The sequence below is a fragment of the Ceratotherium simum genome, chromosome 4 (assembly GCF_057802395.1).
Source record: "Ceratotherium simum simum isolate JZ-2026a chromosome 4, ASM5780239v1, whole genome shotgun sequence".
NCBI classification, from domain to species: domain Eukaryota; kingdom Metazoa; phylum Chordata; class Mammalia; order Perissodactyla; family Rhinocerotidae; genus Ceratotherium; species Ceratotherium simum.
In genome coordinates this window covers 60291490-60317816 of record NC_141903.1, presented here as the reverse complement: position 1 = coordinate 60317816, position 26327 = coordinate 60291490, and the positions used below count along the sequence as shown (strand labels likewise).

Genomic DNA, 26327 nt, shown 5'->3' with positions numbered 1-26327 from the left:
CCTCTACAAGAAGTCAAGCTTCCCTTCAGAAAATGTAAGGGAATATTGAAGTCTGGTGAAGACAATTCTGTTAATACCAGTCGTACATTCCATCCCTCAAGAAAACAGTCAGGAAAATTTCCATGGATGGCCTTTATATATAGAAGTCCTAATCAAGAATTCTTGGTTCAGCAAATTCTTTAAAAAGGGACAGATAGCTAACTCTAATCTTTGCTGTCAATTGCTTTTTTTTTTCCATGTATTTAAATTTGCATTTGCAATCTGTGATTGTTTTATCAAATAAGTATCTTCTAACAAAAATTTGTCAAATACACGTATAAGTAAGGCAACTCTGTACATTAACATAGACAAATAACCTATGGCTTGAAAGAAATTGGGCTAGGGTGAGATGATATCAATAATCGAATGAGTGGGAGTTTAAACAAAGACAGAACAAAACCTTCACAATATTGACTCCGTTATGATACTATTCCAAACCCTTGGGAAATTCTGTTGGGTGATGGGCCCAATGCCTGCAGGGCTAGACATTTCTGATTCAGTAGCAGCAATTCAGTTCTGTGCATAATACTGAATAGATTGTCAGTCACTCAGTTCCGAATCAGTACATTTTAGACATAGATTTTGCATAAATCAAGAAAATGGTTATATGCAGTGAAATTGGTATTGGTTAAAAACCTTTATGAGGTTCTAAAAGGGAAAATGTTAGTGGGCCCTTCTGCTCATAATTATTTAGGATTGGCCAAAAACCTACATTTGATTGTTTTGGCTGATGGAGTTTCCAACTTGCTCTTAAGTTTCTCTAGGGTATGAAAGATTCAGACACTTTTATAACTGAAATACACACCAGAATTTTAATTTCTTGAAAATTTGCTGAGTTAGAATCCCATTGTAAAAATGAGTTATTTCTAACAGCACTTAAAAATTAAATAAAAAAACCTTAGAATCCAATGAAAATAATGAAACATTCTCTTCTTTTTCCAGAAATATTCAATACTTTTATGGATATCATACAACTAATTTTCAATACTTGATTGTATAGGTGACTTAATAATTCGTTCATAATTTCTAGTCTCTCCTGGGGCAGTGTGGTATTCCAAAGCCAAGCTAAAATGTGGAAAAATAGTTCACTATATTCTGTCAAACCCATTTGAAATAGATTTTAATTCATCTCCGGTTGATACATGAGTGGTTCTCAGTGCCCTGCCGAGCCATATTGGAGCCCGAGGTAAAAGGAAACTCAGCTATACGGACTCTGTTTTTATTTAAAATTCTAATATTTTGTTCAACATGGATCTTTGGCATTGACTTTGATTTAAGTATTGCATTAAAATATTATTAATCTTGATTATTGAGTTTTTGTTACCACTTTAAATTTTGCACCCAAGGTGAGTGCCTCACTCTTTGCACCCTGACCTTGGCCCTGGTGGTCCTGATAAATAGATCTGAGAAGCAGATCTCATTTTTCCAGTTGTGCCAACACAAAGTCTGAACGTTGCAGTTGCCACACATTATCCTTCCAATGCTAATTCCTCTCGATCTGGAGCAGTCATCTCCATTGACATGAATACATTGCTGATTGAATTTGGTGCCTCTTATCTCTACTTCTGTTAGCTCCATTAAGAAATACTGTATTTCATCACTAATTAGACACAGAGGCTTTACATATTTTAACATCCATGAAATTGGGATATATTTTACAATAAATCGCATCTTACAATTATAATTGGCAGCTGTGTTTTTTCTTTCTCGTATGTCTTACAGTTGGTAGTACTATAAACTGAAGAAGTAGAGTGCTTTCCATAGCCCCTAAGGTAGGAATAGTACTTAATTTTATTTTAAGCTTCTCTATACTGAGAAGTAAGAATGTCACTTAATATCACTATTCTAAACTTCTCTATGCTGAGAACATTTTACAATTGGGAAATGGTTTATGTTTCAATAGACTTTTATTTTTAAAATTCTTATTAGCCATTTAAAAATTGTATATATAAGTTCTAAATAAATAAAGATTATAAACATGCATATTCAAATTGGAGCCCATATAAAACCAAGAACAGTAAAAGAAAATAATTTGCAATAAGACCAGTAGACTCTTCATTGAAATATAATTAATGCACAATATACTTAATTTAGATTACTTTGAATGATCTCTTTTGCAGAGTTCTAAGAATAGCTAGGGGACTCGGCTATCACCATCCTCTATACAGTGAGAGAATTACATTGCCTTTCTTTATCCTTTTATCTTTGTTATATTCACAGGTCCTAGTTATACAGGTGGGGTATTGCCTGTGGAAGCAGAGAGGGATGAGGGGGCGGACAGGAGTCTAAGGGCCATACTGAGTGGAAGCAGGGTTCCCCTGAGCTACCTGAGCTAGCATAAGCCAGTTTAAAAAACATGAATTATTGTCAAGGGAAAGCTAAGGCTATAGCTAAGAAAATGCTGTCAAGAGAGAAATCTAAAAGGCAAGGATGAGAGTGGAGTAAAAAGCTCAAAGTGGGTGGGGAGAAAGGTCTGGAGAATGGGTTACAGAATGCAGTCCAGAGAGAAATGGCGAGCACAATTGTGCTACAGCCCCCTTTGACACTGTGCCATCCCCTCATGCTTCCCAACGGTGGTGGCTGATGGAAGCCTTAACAAACTTTTTCAAAAACCCCAGTTGGCACTTTGTCTCTACTTTTTCAACTTCCATTTAAACCTCATCCCTCTACAGCCTTTTTTCTACCTGTAGTACTCCAAGAAAACCACTCTCACTAAAATCAGTATTGACTTTCTAAATGGCTGGTCCAGTGAGGAAATTGTACTCTATGACGTTTAGTAGTATTGACCCTTCTTTCTTATAAGGGCCAGACTTAAGATCAAATGTGTGTGTGTGATTGTACAGTTGTTTAGGAAGAGGAGAGAACAGCCTTATTGTCGATTGTTTGGAGAACTGGGACTGAGCCTGCTTTCATCACCCAACTCATAGTTCAGGCCCGGAGCAGAAATGCTTCCTTATTTTGCTGCTACCATTTGTTTCCCTTGACTCCTGCATTTCTGTCAACCAGCAATATTTTAACATGAGACAAAGGAAGCTCCAGGCTGAGTAACAATTTCAAGGAGGAAGAAAAGAGGACACTGAAGAAAAGTAATGTAACATGAGAAGAAAATGAATGAGTCCTGACAGGGCCAAAACGTATATTTAGAGGACATTTGGGGAAATACATTGCCAACTTAAAGAGGAGTTTCAAATATGGCTCTGTTCTGCTTAGGGGTTACTATACTTCTCTAAGGTTTATAAAATGTCTCATACATTTCTTGGAAGAGGACAGAAGATGACAATAGTTGTAAGAAATTTGGGTATAGATTTTGCTTTATGGGAAATAACATTTAATTTAAGAATGGGAAATGCCTATTTATGTTTACAATGCAAGGCAGTCAAGAATACAATGCTAAAATAAACTGTGCAAATGACTCTTTCATTTCTTTAATGTGCAATTATTGAGTGCCTAATGAATGCAAGCAACTGTTAGGCAGTAAGAGGTCTGTACAGAGGACTGAGAGAGCAGAGGGAAAGAAACTGCTTTGGGAGAAGGGGAAAAGCTGGAACTGGAGTGTTTGTACGAGGCCATGAGGAGGAGGTGGAATTTTGAGGAGTGACTGAGGATGGGTGTAGCTTGAAAAGGTGAGAGGAAATGAAAGAGTGTTCTAGGCAGCAGCGTAAGTAAGACATGAGCTGAGTAATGAACGTGTCTTCCAGGCATAGTGGCAATGCCTAATTTTATAATTCCCTGAAAAAAAGTCAGAGGAATTAGTTGTAAAGGGCAAAATACTTAGGGTCCGTATTCCTCCTGATGTTCTAGGGCTGTGCTGTGCGTTACGGTAGCAGCCACCTGCCACGTGTGGCTACTGAGAAATTGAAATGTGGTTGGTCTGACTTGAGATGTGCTGTTAGGTGTAAAATACATACTAGATTTTAAAGACCCAGTACAGGGACAAAAAATGATGTAAAGTATCTCATTAATAATTTTATATTGGTTACTTGTTGAAATGACAATATTTTGGATATATCCGATTTATATTGGATGTATTTAGGATATATTGATTATATTATTATTATTAACATTAACTTCACCTGTTCCTTTTTACTTTTTAAAATGTGGCTACTAGAAATTTTAAATTACTTATGTGACAAACATGCGTAACTAGCATTTTGCTTCTCTTGGGCAGCGCTGTTCTAATAATAAACCAGGAAAGTGTGGACACAGATGATATCTACAAAGTGATTACCTCCCATTGGCACATTTTTTTAAAAGCCTTCTACAAGTCCTAATCATATGCTCCATATTTGATATAGCCCAGGTTTTTCTTTTTGGTTACCAAGTTTACATGTACAATTTTTTGAAATTATGTCTATGCTGAACTTCTCATGGGGTCCACACACTGAGCAAGCCTGCAGGCAGCCCCCTGCTCCATCCAGGAGACAGCGAGAGCTGGGCTGTTACTCAGACTTTCTCTTTGCACTCCCAGCCTTCCTCATCATTTTCATCCATTATTTCACCTAGAGGCTAAAGAAAATGAGAAAAAAGAATGAGAAATGAGACAAAGCATGAGGTGATGAAGTTAGCTAAAATCATAGAAATGATAGACCAATTGTATGGTAATGTCTGAGTCATGGGACTGCTTTGCTCGTAAGATTTGTGAAACAAGATACAATTGCTACCATTAATAAAAGTAAAAAATACAAGAGCATAAGAGCACATTTGGACTGGCTGCAGGTTAAGATGCTTACATTTTTCCTTCTTGGTAATCTGAAACTTTGCCTTGTCTGGGAGTATGACTCGCCTCTTCCTCTAGACTTTTAAGTTATTTTGAAATTCTATAATTGTCTTTTTGAAGAAAGCACCTAGTGATAAATACCATTTTAGTAAAAATGAAGTCACTAATGAAAAGTGTAGATAATCTTTGCAGTGATAGTCTTTTTGTCCAAGCTTTCTTTTCAAAGGAAAAAATTTTTAAATAAATCTCTTACTTTTCCCTTTTTTGTTAAAATATTTAATTCAATGTCTGCGTCTTGGCCCTTGATGCTGTAGCGGCAGATGTCATAGATAAATCACAGAAGAAAATAATATAATTGACTTTTTCATTGAGTAAATGAATAAATTTTTCTTTTGAGTATTTCATAGAAACTGCCAAACTTCAAAACATCACTTTAAGGAGTCGACCCATTTAAACTTTGCAACCTATTTTAAATTAGCTTCAGAGAGATGTTATGAAAAAATATGAGATTGTAAATGTTGGAATCAGAGGCAAATGAAGTTATTTTAACATCACTTTTAACATGTCCTAAGGTTTCTCCTGATAAAAATTTGAACTGCATATTTGAATTAAATTTAGTTGAGTGCATATGCATCAAAATTACCAGTTAACTTTCAACAAAGAAAAGAATCCTTGAGAGGTAAAGTGGATTAAAACCATCTCTGTCCTTGTGTTCATAAACTCAGTGACCATCACTTTATTTGCCATTGGGAAAATTTGCAATTAGCAAATTTGCAGTTTCAACTGACCCATAATCAAAATCCACACACTGGAAAAGGATTTAATGGCCTGGTAGCTAATTATTTTTTTAACCAGCCCTGTTCAGGTGCCATTTGTAAAAAGTGTGGCTGGCCCCCTTCACCCACTAGGTGGTCTTGATTACAAATGTAGTCAAGTATGTAGTCAAGCAAATGTAATTTGCTTCTACATGTCTCAGGCAAGATCTCTTCCTAGCAATAACGGAAAAGATTATTTACTGGGGAATGGCAAAAAAAGACTTTTTTGAGAATAACTCATCTCATTCTATTGAATGATTTGCATACATGTTTACGTACTAAACAGTGACAATGAATATAACTGTGTGCATTTAAGTAACTTCAAATGATAGGAATCAACCTAGACTGATGCTGTTGATAACTGTTGATCTGTTCCCACGTGGGTGTTGGTGAAACTTTTACTGGAGGGTCTAAAGGAACTGTGAGTCCTGATCTTATTCTAACTGTGCCTGGGATTAAAATATCCTTGAGGAAAAGTCATTATTTTCCTTTAAAGGGGGTGTGGGAAAGAACCTAAGTAGGAAGATAAATTTTTCTTGCTAAATGTAGCTTTCAGAGGGTTACCTGGGTCTGGAAAGCGTAGAAGTAGGCAAATGAATTGGAGTCTCCCAATTCAGAGAGATTTAGTTTCATTCTGTCCAGCTTCCTTATGCCCTCTCCCCACTACATTTTGAGGACCTTGCTTTAACTAGACTCTGCAAAACTTACCTTTACATAAACGTGGTTCCATTTACTGATTTAGATTCATTTTAAGGACTAGACTGAAGTACAAGCCATTGCAGATATTTGCATACTTATTCTTCTACCACTTATTTTTGCTTTCTGCAATTCACTTGCAAAATGATTAAATTTAGTTGGTTTTCGTATGAGCAAGAGACAAGTCTTATTGTTCAGTCAAGGATCATTTATTCCGAAGAGCTTTTGATATAATTATTCAACTGGCATTTGAATTAGGTGAGGACGCTTACTAAAGAGTGAATATTCTTCAATTGTAAAGCCTTGGAATCTTTAAACTTTTAAACGACATTGGCTTTGGACTGAAAGGAAATCATAAAGAATTTTATATTTTTGGCCGTATTCTGTCAGTGTCCAAGCTACTACTTAGTTGTGAGTTAAACGTTTTTGGAAACTGCCTAAAGTTCTCAGGATCCCACAGTTACCTTATAAATGTACCAAAACCAGTATTGTTTTTAAATGTAACTTATTTGCTAATAAAACATAGGTGTACTTTAATTATTAAAAGCCTATGGTTTAAAAATCCAAATATATAGAATTATAAGATAGGAAGTGGTAATAAAGATTACAGAATATTTTGTTTTGTGAAATTATCAATGTTCCCCTTAAAAATAATAATTTCTTTTACTGTACTCATCATTATTTATTTATGGATATTTATCTATAGGTCACAAAGTTTGCAAATACAATTTAAAACTTAATTTTGGAAGCCATCCTCTTTAAAGATCAATCTGAAATGACAGCAAAACATCTCTGGAATTGAACTTTAGTGCAATGGGAAAACATGATGGGATTTAGAGATGTTTAGTTTGGTTGACTCAGGTTTTAGAAAAAGTCAATTATGTAAAATACTCCTGCAATCACTTATGCAATGGGAAATAATAGCTAATTATCTGGGCTTTAGCCCTAGATATTGAACTCATTAAAAATGCCTTCTCTAATCTCAAAATGAAACCCGGTTAGTTATTTGAAAGGAAAATTAAAAATCCAGTCATTTGAAAGTAACATTTGTTTAATTGTAGATGAAAAATATAATAATTGAGATGTAGTTAACCTTTCATTTGCCACATGGGGTTTATCTGTGTTGTGGTTATATTTGTTTAACATCACTGACTGATTGACTTTATACAACAAACACGTACTAAGATCTTTCTAGGTGCCAGGGACTACAATCCACATTGGAGACATGAATGAATGAGACTTGATCCCTGGACTTGAGGATCTTACAGTCTTGTGGGTTCAGACAAACAAGCACACAGAAGAGTATGTGGCTGCGGCAGCTGTTAGTTCAGGGCCTCATGAGGACACTTAGGTTAATGTAGGGCTCTGCAGCTTAAGACAATTCTATTGTCAGTAAGCATTCACACCAGATCAGTTGCCTCCTGAATGGTCTTATCAGTTGTCCTGGGTGAAAAGCAGAGATGGCAGCGTGATAGAAGACATGCATTTGTGTGGAACTCTCTGAGATCTGGGGACAATACCCCACTCCCTCTCTGGGAGCCCTGGTCCCTCTTGGAGGGAATGTATGCCCATTTTTTGCTGCACTTAACCATCCTCATAAAGGATGCTGAAGCTCCTGAAGCTAAAGGCAAATCGAGGGGTGAGCTCTGACCTTTGGCCCCTCCTGTTTTAACCTTGGTTCTGAGCTGCTTACTGCCTGCTTAGTTGTGGAAGTTCTTCCCCTGAGGAGGCGGTGGCCTCCAGGCTCCTTGCTGTATGTAGACTGTTTAGTCCATTCCAGCTTGCTTTCTCTGCGTTGAGTGTCTCTCAATCACCACCTTTCACCTCAATCATCTTATTAAAATGTCTGTTCCGTTTAACTTTGCTAATTTTTAAAAAGTCAGTTTGAAATAAATATGAGGTGAGTATGGGACTCAAGACTTGGGATTTAGTCCATCTTTAGGACCAGCAGTGGTCTCAGTGTCATTTGGAGGTGAGGGCAGAGGTTGATTAAGGGATGTTTACTGGACTGGTTGGTGCCTTGACTTGCAGGAAAATAAATGTTCAGTCTTGCAAATGCTTAGGAAAAAGCAGACAAATAGTTTCTTAGATTAAGGATATGAGTAGAGGGAAGGGTTGTGTGTCCTGCTCTCCACAACCTGAGGAGTGTTTACTGACACCTTCTTGAGTAGCCCTCCCTGGGACATACATATTACTTAGCCTAACAAGGTATAGTCAACTTCATTGTTTTTGGTGCACAGTTGAGTTAACCATGCTCCTCAGTCATGGCATCCCATATCCCACGCTGTGCAAGTTTTCTCTGGTTTTAGTGCTTTATTCCCTCTTCACCAGCCATCTCATCTCTCCACCTCCACCCCCTAGTAAGAGTCCATTTTAATGGTGTATGTCTTTGGAAATGAATGTATCATTATGAAATACAGTGTTTTCTGTATAAATATGCTTTTAATATACATAAATGGTATTGTGCTACATAGTGAATGTGCTACGTAGGGCCTGAGTCGCCAAGGGGTTGCTAGATGTTCAGTAAGGCTTGAAATTGTTACAGGCACTAATAGTAAAAGAGGTAGGCAGGAGCCAATTGATAGATGGCCTTACATGTCATGCTAAGGAATTTGGATTTTATCCATCAGTAGTCGGGGGTTCTTGGAAGGTTTTAAAAAGGGGGTGACAAAATTGACTTTGAGGCTCAAGGGTAGTTTTACAGCAGGGTGGAAGGTGGCTTGGAGGGGTGTGTGTGTAAATGCTAAGCCTGGCACTTAGTACATGGGAACTTCTCAACAATGATAACTAGTATTACTTTTCATGCTTCAGTAATCCCTGTCCTACTGAACACAGTATAGCTTTAAGGTTAAGAATATATTCTAACACATTTACTTAAAGAAAGTTCTAGTGAATTATTCAAAGTGTAGTGGTCTTTTTTATACTAGTCAAGCTATAATAAATCATTGTAAACATATTTCTATTTTTAGCACAGAAAAGCGTTGTGTTCGTTTGGGAGGCTTTGTCTAGTATTCTGGGCTGTGGGTATGATGAGTCCCCTTAGCTGTGTTCACCTGACAGCAGTGATGAGCATTATTCTCACAGGCATATGACAGATCTCACACATACCCATTCTAAGAATGCCATTAAAATACAGTTGCATTTAAATAGTGGAGTTTATGTGCAGAGAGAATGTTATTAAAGACTCTTGACAGTCATCAATCTTTCTATAATCAGAGCATCGCCTGAGTGAATGTGAAAAAAACCTCAGATCTCCTCTTCCATGCCTTCTCCTGTTGAGAGGGGATGTGGCGTCAGTTTAGCTAGCATAAGGTTGTAATTATGTCCGAGGCAAAAAAAAAAAAAAAGTATTCTAGTTCCTCTTCCTCAGATTTTCTAAAATTGGCCTATGGAGGGGGCTGCCTGCTGCCATGTGGCAGCCACCACCTGCATAGTTGCTGGCTTTGGAGAAGACTTGCTGAGAGACTGTGCTGGTGTTAGCATACTGCACTGCTTGCCTTGTACCTCTGTGGTTTCTGTTTGAAGAATAGTTGAGCTTTGTATGGAAAAACTCTAAACAGGTGATATGTTAACCCCGTTCTTTGTTTGGAAGGCAAAAGGGTGCAGGAGAGGCATAGTGGATCAGAGGCCAGTTTGACAGTCTGTGACCCCCATAGAATGTAGGGGGATATCCAGGTTTTGCAGATCTGGCATCATACCCTCTGTTCATGTGGCAGAGCTGTCATTCAAAGGAAAGTTGAAGGATTCCCTGATTTTCTTGGGAAGTTTCTCAAGCCTGGTGATTGTAAATATTATATAAAAACAGCTGTATTTGCTACTGTCTTTGGTCTCATTCCAGTAGAGAATCAGTGTGGATGATTTGTCAGTCTTCTCAATCTCCAGTAGGAGTGAGGTGTGGATGTGCTGTTGTTGCTGTTTTGTTTTTTGTTTCTTTGGTATTTTTTCATTGACAATTCTCTTGGTATATGTAGAAAGCCAGATTAAAAGTTATACCTTTTTTTAGATAAGTCAAAGAACTAAAAATATGAGATGGAGTTCTGTCCTAGAAATGTTAGTTCTTTTTGCTTTAAAGCAAAGCAAATTCCTTGGTTTTCTAATGATAAGTTTTGGAACAAAGAACTTATTCATCAGGAAGTACTTCCATTTAATTGCAAGGTCATGTACCCTGCGACATGTCACAAATGCTTCTCATGTGGCTGGGTGCTAGGACCTTAAGACCAAAGTGGAAGACTCCTCATAGACACTCAGAGGATGCGGGTTTGAGGGCTTGTCAAACAAGCCAGACAGCATGGTGGTTGCAGGCAACGGCTTTAACACTAGAAAGAACTGGGTTCAAGTTCCAGATTTACCTCTTACTAATTGTTATGTCCTTGAGCAAGTAAGTAACCACCCTGAGTTTCATCTTCATCTGTAAAGTGGGCATAAAATAGCTAGCTCATCGAGTTGTTCTGAGAATTAAATGAGATAGTGCGTATAAAGAGAACAGCTCATGCCTGATCTAGAGTAACTGCTTGTAAGTGTTAGTTATTATTGTGTTCCAGGAGACCTGGATTTGTTCATATTTTTCATGATCCCAGCAGGCTCAGTCAAAATGTCTGGAGGCTTCTTTGACTTCTTCTTATGAGATGTTCTGGAGTTTCTAGTGGTAGCCAGAAATTTCAAGATCGAAAATAGAATTATTCAGGTCCTGCCTTCTAAATCTTCTGGAACAGTCCAAGAAACTCTCAGAGATGTCTCTGAGTTTAAAACACAATGTAGGAATGAGCTGAGGGCCAACAACCCATTGGTTCATGTGATTTCCAGTCGGGGGCCCCTGCAACACATGTTGGTAAATTTTGAACCATTAGCTACAATATGTTTTTTTGGAGACCTCAGTTTATAATGGGTCCTCTTTTTTCCATAACTGGGCAAATATGATTAAAAATAACTATGTTGCAAACTTTAAACTTAACTTTAACTTAGGTTTAATGTAAGTTTTTAACTTTAACCTACATATGAAGGATTTGAGAACTTTTACCACATCAGGTGGGTCTCCCTTCTATTCTAGGTATCCTGTCTTCCTAAACAATTTACAATTTTAAATTGAGTAAGTCTCACCTTAAGCCAGGGTTTTTCAGCCTCAGCACTATTGACATTTTGAGCAATAATTCTTTGTTGTCGGGGGTGGGGGCGGGGTTTCATCCTATGCATTGTAGGATGTTTAGTAACACCCCGTCCTCTACCTGGTAGATGCCAGTAGCAAACCCCATCCCACTCAATTATGACAACAAAATGTCTGCAGAGATTGATAAATGTCACCTGGGGAGGAAGGCAAAAATAACTCCCAGTTGAGAGCTGCTGCCTTAACTACAGCTACATACCATAGAAAATTTTAGTACAGGTCCAATTATGCAACTTCGACATCGTTGCTTTGAGAAAGTTTTCTTCCTCCGCTTGATCACTCTGTCCTCTCTTTGGAGGTATTCATTAAGGCTCTTCTCTCTTTACACTTAACCTAGTTTGTGACATCAGCCATCACCTCTAGTCACATGATGTCAAATCTCTCTAATCTGAACGTCTTAACTGGATTTTTTAGTTTTAAACTCCATGTATCAGAACCCAATTCAAAACCTCCCTCTCTCTCCAAATTCTTTCTTCTCCATTCACCATTCTTCCAATAACTCACACTCAAATTTAGTTGCCTCTGACTTCTCTCTCTGTCTGTCTTTGTCCCCTCCCATCTCTAGTCATTCACCAAGACAACTTTTGAAATCTCTCTTACAACTTCCCCTTCGCTTATTTCCCACCACCACTTCCCTCCTCCATGCCTCTACTTCTGTGATGGCTTCTCCAACAGTCTCCTGGGTTTTGGTCCCTCTCCCTCCCTCATCTCTTATCCTCTTAAAGCACTGATCATATTACTCCCATGCTCAGAAACCTCAATAATTTCTCTCTGCTTAAGGGATTGATAGCAGATTCTCAACCTTGGCATTTAATACCGTCCAGACTCTCGCCTTACCTTATTTCACATTAGACCACCCCCTCATCCACCGCATGGAATAGCCACCTAAGAATTTTCACTGTTCTTTGTGTGTGAGTCTTAAATCTCAGCTTCTGAGCCATTGCTCACTTCCTCTTCCCAGAATGCCCTTTGCCCTAATCTCTTCCTGCTGAATTCTTCCTATCCTTGAAGGGTAGTGAAATGATGCTTCCTCTATGAGGCTTTTCCTGATTACACCATTTTTTTTAAGTACGTTGCCCTTTTCTGAGCTTCTTCCTTATATCACTTAGTCTTCTAGCACCATACATAATTAGAGACTGAAGAAGGATTTTTTGAATAAGTGAGTGAACAGAGATAGGATTTCTTCATTAACAGAATTAAAACTTGAAATGTTTTTCCTTCTACTGAAAGATCTGTTGGAAATTCTTTGTTATCAACTAATCTGTCATTATACTTAAGAAATATGAATAGCCACACAACTTAAAAATATCAGGGATATAAGTCATCAAATCCTCCCTCCCCACTACATGGTAGCTTTGTGACCTTGATCATGTTACTTGACCTCTCTGAACCTCAGTTTTCTCAACTCCATGAATAGATTATTGTTATGAAATGATATATGCAAAGTGATCAATACAGTGCCTGGAATATAGGGCTTAATACATGTTGACTATTGGTACTTTATCATTTGAACCATCCATAACACCCTCTTTAAGTGAATTTCTTCTGTAAGGATTTCTACAAAATACCCAGAATACAGACATAACCATGTGCTACTTGGATATTTTACTGTTGTGGAGTCAGAGAGGAGGACAATGAAATGGGATCTAACTTTAATATATGCTCTTTGAAATGATGTGTGAGATCATGTGAATGGATTGTCTTTTTAAGTAATTTCTTGCAGTAATTGTATAGGCATATAAAATGATAGAAGAAGAATCTCCCTTGTAGTGAATATTAGAATTCTTAAGTGTGTGTCTTTTTCCCCACTGGGACAATTTTTTTCTATAGAAGCCACTCCTCAAAAGTGTAATAGAAATTAAAGTAATCCAATATTAAACAAGCAATTGTGACATTTTTGGGAATGCATCTATTTAATATTTAAGATATGGTTAGTACTTAGAGTGGAATTTCTTTTAAAGGTAGGATTTAGTTAGATTTAGGCTGTGTAATTTTAAGAAAGAATTGGTGACACTTTTTGGTGCCCTTGAAACTTCTCATGAAGACTCACCTTCACCATCTTTGTCCAAATCCAGATAAGATTTGACCAATAGCACATCAAAATCTGTATAATGGGGGGGCGGAGTCAAGATGGCGGCGTAGGCAGACTCTGAACTCACCTCCTCCCGTGGACACAGCCAATTTACAACTACTCGTGGAAAAATTACCCCTGAGACAGAACTGAAAACTGGATAAGAGGAACTCCTGCAACAACGGACAATCCTAACTGGGGTAGAAGAGGCAGAGACTCCCTTCCGGAGAGGAAAACGCCGCCTTCACAAGCCGCCAGCGTCACGGCCGCCGGGAGCAGCTCACAGGTACGCAGCCTCCCTGGAGACGCGGGGCCCTGAGCCGGGGAGCGCCCCCGCTGTGGGCATTTTGTGGACCCAGCACAATCGACACCAGTGGCATAATATCTGACTTTGCTGCTACTAAAGCATTGAGTAGCACCCCCAGAAAACCCGGTTCACAAAGAAACTAAAACTGGCTCTTAAAGGGCCCGCGCACAAACTCACCCGTTCCAGAAAGCATCCTAAAATCACCAGAAAGAAAGGTGCACAGTGCTTCGGTGACAAGAGACTCACCTAATAGGCCCTGAGTGCATCTCGGTGAGGGGTGAGACCTCTCCGGGGACTGGGACATTGGCGGCGGCCATTGTTGTGGCCTGGTGTGAGCCTGCTGACACAGACGCCATTGGAGTTCTCCCTGAGACCTGCTAGCCCAGGGTCTGCTCCACCCGCTAGAGCACCGATTTAATCCAGCTCAGCCAGGGCAGGCAGCCCACCCTAGATACTGGCCCCACCCAACAACAAGCCCTCAGGCAACATGTGGGCCTGCATAGATTGGTGACTGGATTCTCTGCAGCCTGGCAACTGAGCTGACTTGAGCGGGGCAGGGTGTGCACAAGGAGCGGGTGGAGAGTGTGGGGTGGTGGCAGAGTGTGTGGGGCTCCCGCCTTGGAGAGACTGGGTCCGCTTGGGGAGGTCGGGGTGCTCACAAGGGGCAGGACTGTGTTGACTGTGTGTGTGGACCTGTGGGCAACAGGGCTTGTCAGCTGCAGAAGACTTGTGCTTCTCAAAGACCCACATAGGAGGTTTGCCCCACCTTCCAAAGCCTGAAACAATTGGGTGCTCCTGTGCCTGAGGGCAGCCCCACCCAGCTGCAATGCTCAGAGAGCTGACAAGAGACCTAATAGACTAGAGGTTTACAGCAATTGTAAGGCCCTGAGCCTAACAACCTGCCACACTGGGGGCCTACTCACTTAAAAGAAATACTGCAACACAAATGTGGTATTAGAACTTACAGCCAACTGTGCTGGGGCTCCCCACACCTGATAAAGAGACTGAAGGGCCCACAACAACTACAAGCAGCTGAGCATTACAACAGCTGGCCAGGAGCATAACTCAGCCTCCCTGGGCGCCTATAGGGAGAGCTAACAGGCCACAATAGAAGGACACACGTAGCCCACATAGGGGCCACCCCTGGAACATTGAGAACTGAGGGAAGCATACTGGAAGCCTCCTAAGACATCACTTACATAAGGTCACCTATCCAAGAGCAGGAGACATAGCTGACCTACCTAATACGTAGACACAAGCACAGGGAAAGAGGCAAAATGAGGAGGCAAAAGAATACATTCCAAGTAAGGGAACAGGACAAAACCCCAGAAAAGGAACTAAGTGAAACAGAAATGAGCAATCTACCCGACAGAGAGTTCAAACTAAGAGTGTTAAGGATGCTCACTGATCTGGGGAGAAGAATAGATGAACTCAGTGAGAATGTCAACAAAGAAATGGAAGATATAAAAAAGAACCAATCAGAAATGAAGAATACAATACTGGAAATGAAAAATTCATTAGAGGGACTCAAAAGCAGAGTAGAGGATACAGAAGAACGGATCTGTGAGCTGGAAGAAAGACTAGAAGAAATTACCCAAGCTGAACAGGTAAAAGAGAAAAGAATTCAAAAGAGTGAGGACAGTCTAAGGGACCTCTGGGACAACATCAAGCGCACTAACATCCGTGTTATAGGTGTCCCGGAAGGAGAAGAGCGAGACAAGGGGGCAGAGAATCTTTTTCAAGAAATAATAGATGAAAACTTCCCTAACCTAAGGAAGGAAACAGACATCCAGGTACAGGAGGCACAGAGAGCCCCAAACAAGATAAACCCAAAGAGGCCCACACCAAGACACATCATAATCAAAATGTCCAGAATTAAAGATAAAGAGAGAATCCTAAAAGCTGCAAGAGAATGTCAAGTTACATACAAAGGAAACCCCATAAGGCTATCAGCTGACTTCTCAGCAGAAACCTTACAGGCTAGAAGAGAATGGCACGATATATTTAAAGTGCTAAAAGGAAAAAACTTACAGCCAAGAATACTCTACCCAGCAAGGTTATCGTTCAAAATGGAAGGAGAGATCAAAATTTTCCCAGATAAGCAAAAATTAAAGGAGTTTGTCACCAAGAAACCAGTGTTACAAGAAATGTTAAAGGGACTGATTTAAGGGGAAAAGAGAAGACCACAAATAGGAAAAATTATCTATTTCCACGATTAGAACGTAATGGACACAAATGCACAAAAAAGAGGTTAGATATGATATCAAAAACATAAAAGGAGGGAGGAGGGTAGTTAAAGAGTACAGGTTTCAGACAGAGGTCAAACTAAAGTGACCATCAATTCTGTATAGAAGAAGAAAGGAACAGAGAAGCACTACTAAAACACTGAGAAAAAAAAAAAAAAAAAAGTTAAAAAATGGCAGTAAGTACATACTTATCAATAGCTACTTTAAACGTCAATGGACTAAATGCTCCAATTAAAAGGCATAGGGTGGCTGACTGGATAAAAAAACAAGACCCATATATATGCTGCATACAAGAGACACACTTCAGACCTAAAGACACTCACAAACTGAAAGTGAAGGGATGGAAAAAGATACTCCACGCAAATGGCAATGAAAAGAAAGCTGGGGTAGCAGTACTCATATCAGACAAAATAGACTTTAAAACAAAAACTATAAAAAGAGACAAAGAAGGGCATTACATAATGATCAAGGGAACAATCCAACAAGAGGATATAACACTTGTAAATATCTACGCACCCAATGTAGGTGCACCTAAATATATAAAGCAATTATTAACAGACATAAAAACAGAAATAGACAGTAACACAATAATAGTAGGGGACTTTAACACTCCGCTTACACCAATGGATAGATCATCCAAACAGAAGATCAATAAGGAAAGATTGGCCTTAAACGACACACTAGAACAGATGGACCTAGTAGATATATACAGAGCATTCCATCCAAAAACGGAAGAATACACGTTCTTTTCAAATGCACATGGAACATTCTCCAGGATTGATCACATATTAGGCCACAAAACAAGTCTCCATAAATTTAAGAAGATTGAAATAATACCAAGCATCTTTTCTGACCACAGCGGTATGAAACTAGAAATCAACTATAGGAAGAAAATCAGAAAAGCCACAAATACATGGAGATTAAACAAAATGCTACTGAAGAACGACTGGGTTAACGAAGAAATCAAAGAAGAAATCAAAAAATACCTGGAGACAAATGAAAATGAAAATACGTCATGCCAGAATTTATGGGATACAGCAAAAGCGGTTCTAAGAGGGAAGTTTATAGCGATACAGGCCTATCTCAACAAACAAGAAAAATCTCAAATAAACAATCTAACAATGCACCTAAAGGAACTGGAAAAAGAAGAACAAACAAAGCCCAAAATCAGTAGAAGAAGGGAAATAATAAAAATCAGAGCAGAAATAAATGAAATAGAGACCAAAAAAACAATAGAAAAAATTAATAAAACCAAGAGCTGGTTCTTTGAAAAGATCAACAAAATAGACAAACCTTTAGCTAGACTCACCAAGAAAAAAAGAGAGAAGGCACAAATAAGTAAAATCAGAAATGAAAGAGGAGAGGTTACAACAGACACCTCAGAAATAGAAAAGATTATAAGAGAATACTATGAAAAACTATATGCCAATCAATTCGACAATCTGGAAGAAATGGATAAATTCTTAGAATCATACAACCTTCCAAAACTGGATCAAGAAGAAGTAGAGAATTTGAATAGACCAATCACCAGTAAGGAGATTGAAACAGTAATCACAAACCTCCCCAAAAATAAAAGTCCAGGACCAGACGGCTTCCCTGGTGAATTCTACCAAACATTCAAAGAAGACTTAATACCTATCCTTCTCAAACTCTTCCAGAAAATTGAGGAGGGGGGGAAGCTCCCTAACTCATTCTATGAAGCTGACATTACCCTGATACCAAAACCAGACAAGGACAACACAAAAAAAGAAAATTACAGGCCAATATCACTGATGAACATCGATGCGAAAATCCTCAACAAAATACTAGCAAATCGCATACAACAATACGTTAAAAAGATTATACACCATGATCAAGTGGGATTTATTCCAGGTATGCAGGGATGGTTTAACATTCGCAAATCAATCAACGTAATACACCACATTAATAAAATGAAGAACAAAAATCACATGATCATCTCAATAGACGCAGAGAAAGCATTTGACAAGATTCAGCATCCATTTATGATAAAAACTCTGAATAAAATGGGTATAGAAGGAAAGTACCTCAACATAATAAAGACCATATATGAGAAACCCACAGCTAATATCATCCTCAATGGTGAAAAACTGAAAGCTATCCTTCTAAGAACAGGAACCAGACAAGGATGCCCACTGTCACCACTCCTATTTAACATAGTATTGGAAGTCCTAGCCAGAGCAATCAGGCAAGAGAAAGAAATAAAAGGGATCCAAATTGGAAAGGAAGAAGTGAAACTGTCACTATTTGCAGATGACATGATTTTATATATAGAAAACCCTAAAGAATCCACCAGAAAACTTTTAGAAGTAATAAACGAATATGGTAAAGTTGCAGGATACAAAATCAACATACAAAAATCAGTTGCATTTCTGTACACTAACAACGAAGTAGCAGAAAGAGAAATTAAGAATACCATCCCATTTACAATTGCAACAAAAAGAATAAAATACCTAGGAATAAACTTAACCAAAGAGGTAAAAGATCTGTACACCGAAAACTATAAAACATTTCTGAAAGAAATTGAAGAAGACACAAAGAAATGGAAAGATATTCCGTGCTCTTGGATTGGAAGAATTAACATGGTTAAGATGTCCATACTTCCTAAAGCCATCTATAGATTCAATGCAATCCCTATCAAAGTTCCAACAACATTTTTCACAGAAATAGAACAAAGAATCCTAAAATTTATATGGAACAGCAGAAGACCCCGAATAGCTAAAGGAATCCTGAGAAAAAAGAACAAAGCTGGAGGTATCACACTCCCTGATTTCAAAACATACTACAAAGCTATAGTAACCAAAACAGCATGGTACTGGCACAAAAACAGACACACAGATCAATGGAATAGAATCGAAAGCCCAGAAATAAACCCACACATCTATGGACAGCTAATCTTTGACAAAGGAGCCAAGAACATAGATTGGGGAAAAGAAAGTCTCTTCAACAAATGGTGTTGGGAAAACTGGATAGCCATATGCAAAAAAATGAAAGTAGACCCTTACCTTACACCATACACAAAAATTAACTCCAAATGGATTAAAGACTTGAATGTAAGACCTGAAACTGTGAAACTTCTAGAAGAAAACATAGGCAGTACGCTCTTCGACATCGGTCTTAGCAACATCTTTTCAAACACCACATCTGACCGGGCAAGAGAAACAATAGAAAAAATAAACAAATGGGACTACATCAAACTAAAAAGCTTCTGCACAGCAAAGGAAACCATCAACAAAACGAAAAGACAACCTAACAATTGGAGAAGATATTTGCAAACCATACATCTGATAAGGGCTTAATCTCCAAAATATATAAAGAACTCATGCATCTCAACAACAACAAAACTACCAACCCAATTAAAAAATGGGCAAAAGACCTGAACAGACATTTCTCCAAAGAAGATATGCAGATGGCCAACAGACACATGAAAAGATGTTCAAAATCACTAACTATCAGGGAAATGCAAATCAAAACTACAATGAGATATCACCTCACGCCCGTCAGAATGGCTATAATTAACAAGACAGGAAACAACATGTGTTGGAGAGGATGTGGAGAGAAGGGAACTCTCATACACTGCTGGTGGGAGTGCAAACTGGTGCAGCCACTATGGAAAACAGTATGGAGATTCCTCAAAAAAGCAAGGATAGAACTACCATATGATCCAGCTATTCCACTGCTGGGTATTTATCCAAAGAACTTGAAAACACCAATTTGTAAAGGTACATGCACCCCTGTGTTCATTGCAGCCTTATTCATGATAGCCAAGACTTGGAAGCAACCTAAGTGCCCATCAAGGGACGAATGGATAAAGAAGCTGTGGTATATATACACAATGGAATACTACTCAGCCATAAGAAACGATTTAAATCCAGCCATTTGTGACAACATGGATGGACATTGAGGGTATAATGCAAAGTGAAATAAGTCAGAGGGAGAAGGTCAAATACCGTATGATTTCCTTCATTAAGTAGTAGATAATAACAACAATAAACAAACACATAGGGACAGAGATTGGATTGGTGGTTACCAGAGGGGAAGGGGGGAGGGAGGAGGGTGAAAGGGATAATTTGGTACATGTGTGTGGTGATGGGTTGTAATTAGTATTTTGGTGGTGAACATGATGTAGCCCATGCAGAAATAGAAGTACAATGATGTAAACCTGAAATTTTTACAATGTTATAAACCAATGTTACCGCAATAAACAAAAAATTAAAAAAAAAAAAAAATCTGTATAATGAAAAGTCATGCTTTAATATAGTTCTAACACTTTTGCAATCATTAATTTATAAATCCATTTATTAGCAAATAGTATATCATAATTCAATTTTATAATATTGAGAGTTATTAGTGAATATAAAACATTGCTCTTCTTCAATGTATTTACAAGAATATAATTACAAGAATGTAAATGGCTTTGTATTCTTCCAGTGAACGTAAAGTATTGCTCATTTGCCCCATAATACACATTTTACATTCCAAAAATTTGCTTTATAATTGACCAATAAATTTGACAGTGCTTTTTATTGAGAAAAGGAACAAACATGTTCCATCATCTTTTCAGAATATTTTCATATTTTGAAAACTTTAAAAAACTGATAGTGGGGCCACTGGGTGGTGTAGCAGTTAAGCTCATGCGTTCCATTATGGCAGCCTGGGGTTCACTGGTTCGGATCCTGGACCAGCATGGACCTACTCACTGCTCATCAAGCCGTGCTGAGGCGGTGTCCCACATAGAAGAGCTACAGCTCTACAACTATGATAGACAACTATGCACTGGGGCTTTGGGGAGAAAAAAAAAAAAGAAAAAGAGTAAGATTGGCAACAGATGTTAGTGCAGGGCCAATCTTCCTCAAAAAAGAAAAATTAAAAAAAGCTGGTAGTTAAAAATCTACAAATCTAATAAGGTAGATTTTTTTCATTATTTAATTTTTTAATTAATAATGAATGAATTAATTAGTTCTTATCAATGTAATGATATACTGTAGTATAATTTTGTGTTTCATTTCTGTTCTTGAATATGATTGAAAACCGCTAAGATCATCAAATAAGTGTTTTGTTAATATGTTGAAATTACTATTTCTATCTTCAAAATGAACAATATACCAATGAAGAAAAGTAGACATTTACCAATATGGGAGATTTTATTGTGTTTAAAATGAACCAGAAACAACTACAGAAAACTGAGAGAGCTTTCTCTATCTTGACATTTTGATGAGATGATAATATCAATTTAGATGATGAAATGTCATTTCTGAAATAGATGGGTTTGATATAAAAAAAGTATTCTATAAAAGATAAGAGAATGCCATAGCAGAATCCTATGACAAGTGGATAACATACAGTCATGTGCTGCATAATGACATTTCGGTCAATGACAGACCACATATATGATGGTGATCCCATAAGATTAGTACCATATAGCCTAGTTGCAGAATAGGCTATACCATCTAGATTTGTATAAGTACCATAGGGGAGGAAGAAGTTTTTCTCTACCTATCTAGGTTCTTCTGGCTAGTCTAAGAATTAAATTGACATGAGACAGATTAACAGGAGAAAAACAAATAAAGTTTAGTAACATGTATGCATGGGAGAAACCCAGGAAAACCGAGTAACTCACCAAAATGGCCAAAGCCCTCAACTTAAATACCATCCTGAGCTAAAGACAAAAGAAGATGCTGGGAGTGGGAAGAGTCAGGGACTTCAAAGGGAAGGAAGGCAATTCACAGGTAGGTGAAAAGGAGCAAACATTTGACAAACAAGTGTTTGGCCACACAGAAACAGAAGAACCCAGAGGGGAGCCCAACAAAGAGGCTTTTCTCGATTCCTCCCAGTCTACCTCCTAGTTCATGTTATGCTAAGGTGATAGCTCGCTTCCTGAGAGGTTTTTTATCTGAATTCTTTCAGGCAGTTATGAGGGAGGTAACAAGAAAAGCTTTGAGTCATTTGACTTAAAAATAATCAGCTTAAAATAATCCTCATGTTAAAGAGACACATTTTTGGGTGGCAAATTTTGTTCCCCTTCGATATGCTCTATGATGTTTGCACAACAATGAAATCAACTAACAGTGCATTTCTCAGAATGTATCCCTGTTGTTAGGTGATGCGTGACTGTATATGGCTCCACACGGCTATTTCTGTTCAAGACACTTTTGTTTCCTGATAAACATTTTGTTATCTTGTTTTTTGCTGGATCAGCTGGGAAGTTCTTCCACACTTTATTTGAAATGAATATGCATTCGAGTGACTTTTTGGCCAGAGTTCTTTAAAAAGAAAACTGTTAATTGAAAGATTTTATTTCTTCCTCAAAATTAGTAGTCAAAGGGGAAAGTCACTGTTTGCACAGATGATTAGAAACTTTTGCTAGCACTAGCTTTTCAATTGATTAGGGAGAGAAATAGAGAGCTACTTTAATTTCATGTACTATTCGCTTTGTGCAATTTAATGACTATTGATTTGTTCAGATTAATTTGAAACATTAATATTGTAGGTGGTGAACAGAACAGGGATGCTCATTTATTAATGTCTGTGTCTATCTGACTAGGTTAGTCTTCAGTTGAGATTTTGAAATCAGATACAGTAAGGAAAACAGAAGGAAATTAAAATTCATTTAACTCCGTGCATGGGCCTGGCACTGTGTTAGGGCTTTTCACATAAAGCACCTAATTAATCCTCATCACAACTTTTATTGTTGAGGATTACGATCTCCCTTTTTTACATATGAAGAAACTCTAAGCCTCATTCTTATCTCTTTTCCTCTAATTCTTAAACTCACTAATCCTTATCCCCCAAGGTATAGGAGTTGCTAAATAAACGTTAGCTTAGAAAAAAAATGATTTTCTGTTTGGCGATGTTGAGACAAATTCTGCCATGTTTTGTTGAAAAGGCTCCTTCTCAGTTTTTCCCAGTCTGCAGCCAGTGACAGCTTCTGCTAGAAAATTTTGACTGCCACCTGAATGATTGCAATGGGCTGCAATGCCAGAGCCAGAATCCTTCATGTCTGCATAAGTTACAGATGCTTTACTGCTTTCTTCAGAGGCAGAGGTCTAGGATTAAAGTTAAAGAGGGCACAAAGGAGCTTATCATTTTGTTTGGCTCATTAGGAAATAATTAGATACCATTTCTAATTAATGCAGGAAGCAGGATAGACAACTATATTTTAGCTGTTAAAGATTGCATTTTAGGCCAACTCAAACTACTTTGTGACCCTAAGCAAACATTACCAATAATAAAGAGGAAATTAACATTCTCCCACGAGATTTCCAATCATTTTTAATCACATCAGCGGCCTGGCATGTGACCTAACACTCTAGTCTCTTCCTCCCCACCCCCCTTGCCATTCCCACTCCACAGAAACAGGGCAGGAGATGTCACCAGTCCCCTAGGGAAGGGAAAGCATTAGCTCAATTCCTTTTCTGTGGCCAGTCTTTGTGGTTTCAGTTTGCAGTACTTTGTGATCATCACTGTCCCACTTCACTGTTCTCAACCATTGAGTCCTACCCCACAGACACTTGCCCAGGAGGCCCAATCTGATATTTGGAAACACACTTTGAGTTGTAAACTCCTTTTCCGTGACTTTTTCTTTGAAGATTAGGACATTGAGGTGGCCTATATTTTTTTTTTCCTCTGAGCCTCTGATAGAAGTTGAGTGATTGATCTTCCTCCAGCTCTGAGGGCTAGACCCTTAGCTTTAAATGGATGCCAAGGTAAGAGCATGAAAATGCAGAGGAGGCTCTTCTACAGTCATAGTGTCTGTTCAACTGGAGAACTCCATTATTTGTTTAAATTGCTTATTTTAAAAAATAGTTTCCTTAGGTTACGTTATGGTTATATTATTACAGGAAAAAAGAGTTCAGAGCCTGTAGTGTCTCAATGCTTTACCGGCATTGATAAATCACTAGGAACAAGGAATCTATAATTGCAATTAATATTACATTTTCAGGGATAGGAATAGCAATATTCTAATCTATTTCATAGCTATTTAAATGCTCCCTGCAAGGCCAAAAGAGAACAAAGACCAGAACAAAAAGTGAAGACATTTTTCCTCCACTATAAAAATTAAGTCGTTTTTGTAATTGGATCCTGATGTGTTTTGTGTTTTGAGAATCAAAAACATATAAGAGTTCATTTTGAAATTTCCGACTAGTTTAAGTTTGTCTCCTTTGCTTTTGACCCCAAAGCAAAACAGGAAAATTACTGAAGAGACATTAAAAAAAACTCGTCCCACAAGATAGGAAACCCTGCCAAAGACACAAGAGCTCAGAATTGAGGAGCTCAGGCTTCCCTCTTTATAAACTCTGATATCAGCAGGAAGGAATAAATAGTGCCTATTCATGCATTTGGTAAGATAATATGCTAGGAGAATTTCTACCCAGAAACTAGGGGGGCTTGTGAAACTGGGGTCAGGCTGACGCAGGGACTGGACATCCCAGAAAATGAACATAAAATTTCGGAATTATGTTACACGGTGATTTGAAACAGTTTAGGTTAGTTTCAAAGCATCCATTTGTGCTTAGGTAGATCTATTAGGTAGACTCTTGTTTCAAGGGATATGTTATTATTGACTTCCCAAAGTACACAACTGGTGTAAAATCATGGTAAAGCCTGTTTTAAGAAAGAATTTGGGTTTTCATAGGGGAATAAGCAATACTCATTTGTTTCAAGCTTGGCCTGTAGGACGTGTTTTACAATATTTGTTAAGTAAATGAAAAAGAATCATGTGCATCAACCAATATGTTTGTAACACAAACTTATATATTTATAAGTGTTTTGGAGTATACAAAGCATTTGAGCTTATGTGATCCTTCCAATGACCATGAGAGTAATGAGGCACGTGTGATTAGGCTGCTTTTGTAGATGAGCAATCTGAGGGTCAAGGAGGCCAAATGATGTGCCTCTGGTCAGGCTGGCTCCATGGACATGTGAGCTGTACAGTCACACAGGTTCCTGCACTCAGAAGAAGTCTGCATTTGGTTTAATGCTTTGCTATCGCCATTTTGAAATTCTTAATAAATTTTGAACAAGGTGCCCTGTGTTGTCTGAATGCAAACTTACATTTTCATTTCAAATAAATCCAGAATCCAGAATCCTAAAACCAGTGGAGTAACATGTAAGGAAGCATAAAAAGTATTGAAAGGATATCTTTTAGTAGAGTGTATGAAGATGGGTTGCTAAGAAAGAAGGGCAGATTTGTCCTACATGCAGAGAGAACTGAAGCACTTGATTCAGTTTTCACAAGTTATTTCATCCCTTCAAACCCTAGCTTTTCATTTATGGCAAGAAGACAACTATAAATAGTAACAGTTGGTTTATGTAAGTATATTACATAATTTAGTAAATGCATTTGGAGGAAGTACATTATTTATCTATGACACAAAATGGCTTGCTAAGTAATAGCCTGAAAAAAGTGATCAAGGTTTCCATATTTGGGTTTAAAGTTGGCAAAGTATATGGCTAGCCGCCTTCACAATTCTGTGACTCACATGGCTGGGCAGTATCCCTGAGCCAGGCCCGGAAGTTGTCAGATAGTAAAACCCCAAATATGGTTCCTCTTTTCTGGGATGAGTGAGTGAGGCTCATTGAATACTGTTTATGGAGCATAAGACTCTTCTAGGGTTGATTGCCATATTATAACCATAAATAACAGTCATTTTATTCTCATATAAACTTTATTACTTAAGGGGAAGGGGGAAAAAGACATTATGGTTTTTTGTTTTTGTCTGTGTGTGTGTGAGGAAGATTAGCCCTGAGCTAACATCCATTGCCAATCCTCATCTTTTTGCTGAGGAAGATTGGCCCTTGGCTAACATCTGTGCCCACCTTCCTCTACTTTATATGTAGGACGCCTGCCACAGCATGGCTTGATAAATGGTGCCTAGGTCCATGCCCAGGATCCAAACCTGTGAACCCCATGCTGCCAAAGTGGAGTGCACAAACTTAACCATTACGCCACTGGGCCAGCCACAACATTATGTTTTTTGTAGGGAAAACCTCCCAATAAATTGGAAATACCAAGGTCTGCTATCAGTCAGAGTCAATTCAACTAGGACAACACTGTCCAGAAGGGCAGTGTCACTTCTAATTGAAAGATTGACTCTTAAACTGTCGTGAAATGTCACTAATGGAACAAATCATCTGGCATTAACGAAAGAAACACATGATACCACTAACAAAGAGAGAGGTGGCTATGACCTGGTGGAAACAAATATAAATATCTGCAAGAGTAAATATGGCAATAATGTAGGTAACACTTTTAAA

General features: G+C 38.2%; 2 protein-coding genes across 2 annotated transcripts in view; one reads left to right on the top strand and one right to left on the bottom strand.

Moving 5' to 3' along the window:
- Window positions 1-14212, bottom strand: part of TMEM232 (transmembrane protein 232) — a 694734-nt gene extending 680522 nt beyond the window's left edge. Inside the window, exon 1 of the mRNA XM_087429935.1 lies at window positions 14053-14212. The gene's annotated coding sequence lies outside the window, so the exon portion shown is untranslated. The remainder of the gene's footprint in view (window positions 1-14052) is intronic.
- The window catches only part of CAMK4 (calcium/calmodulin dependent protein kinase IV), a 224858-nt gene that overhangs the window by 68683 nt on the left and 129848 nt on the right, over window positions 1-26327 (top strand). The window lies entirely within an intron of this gene.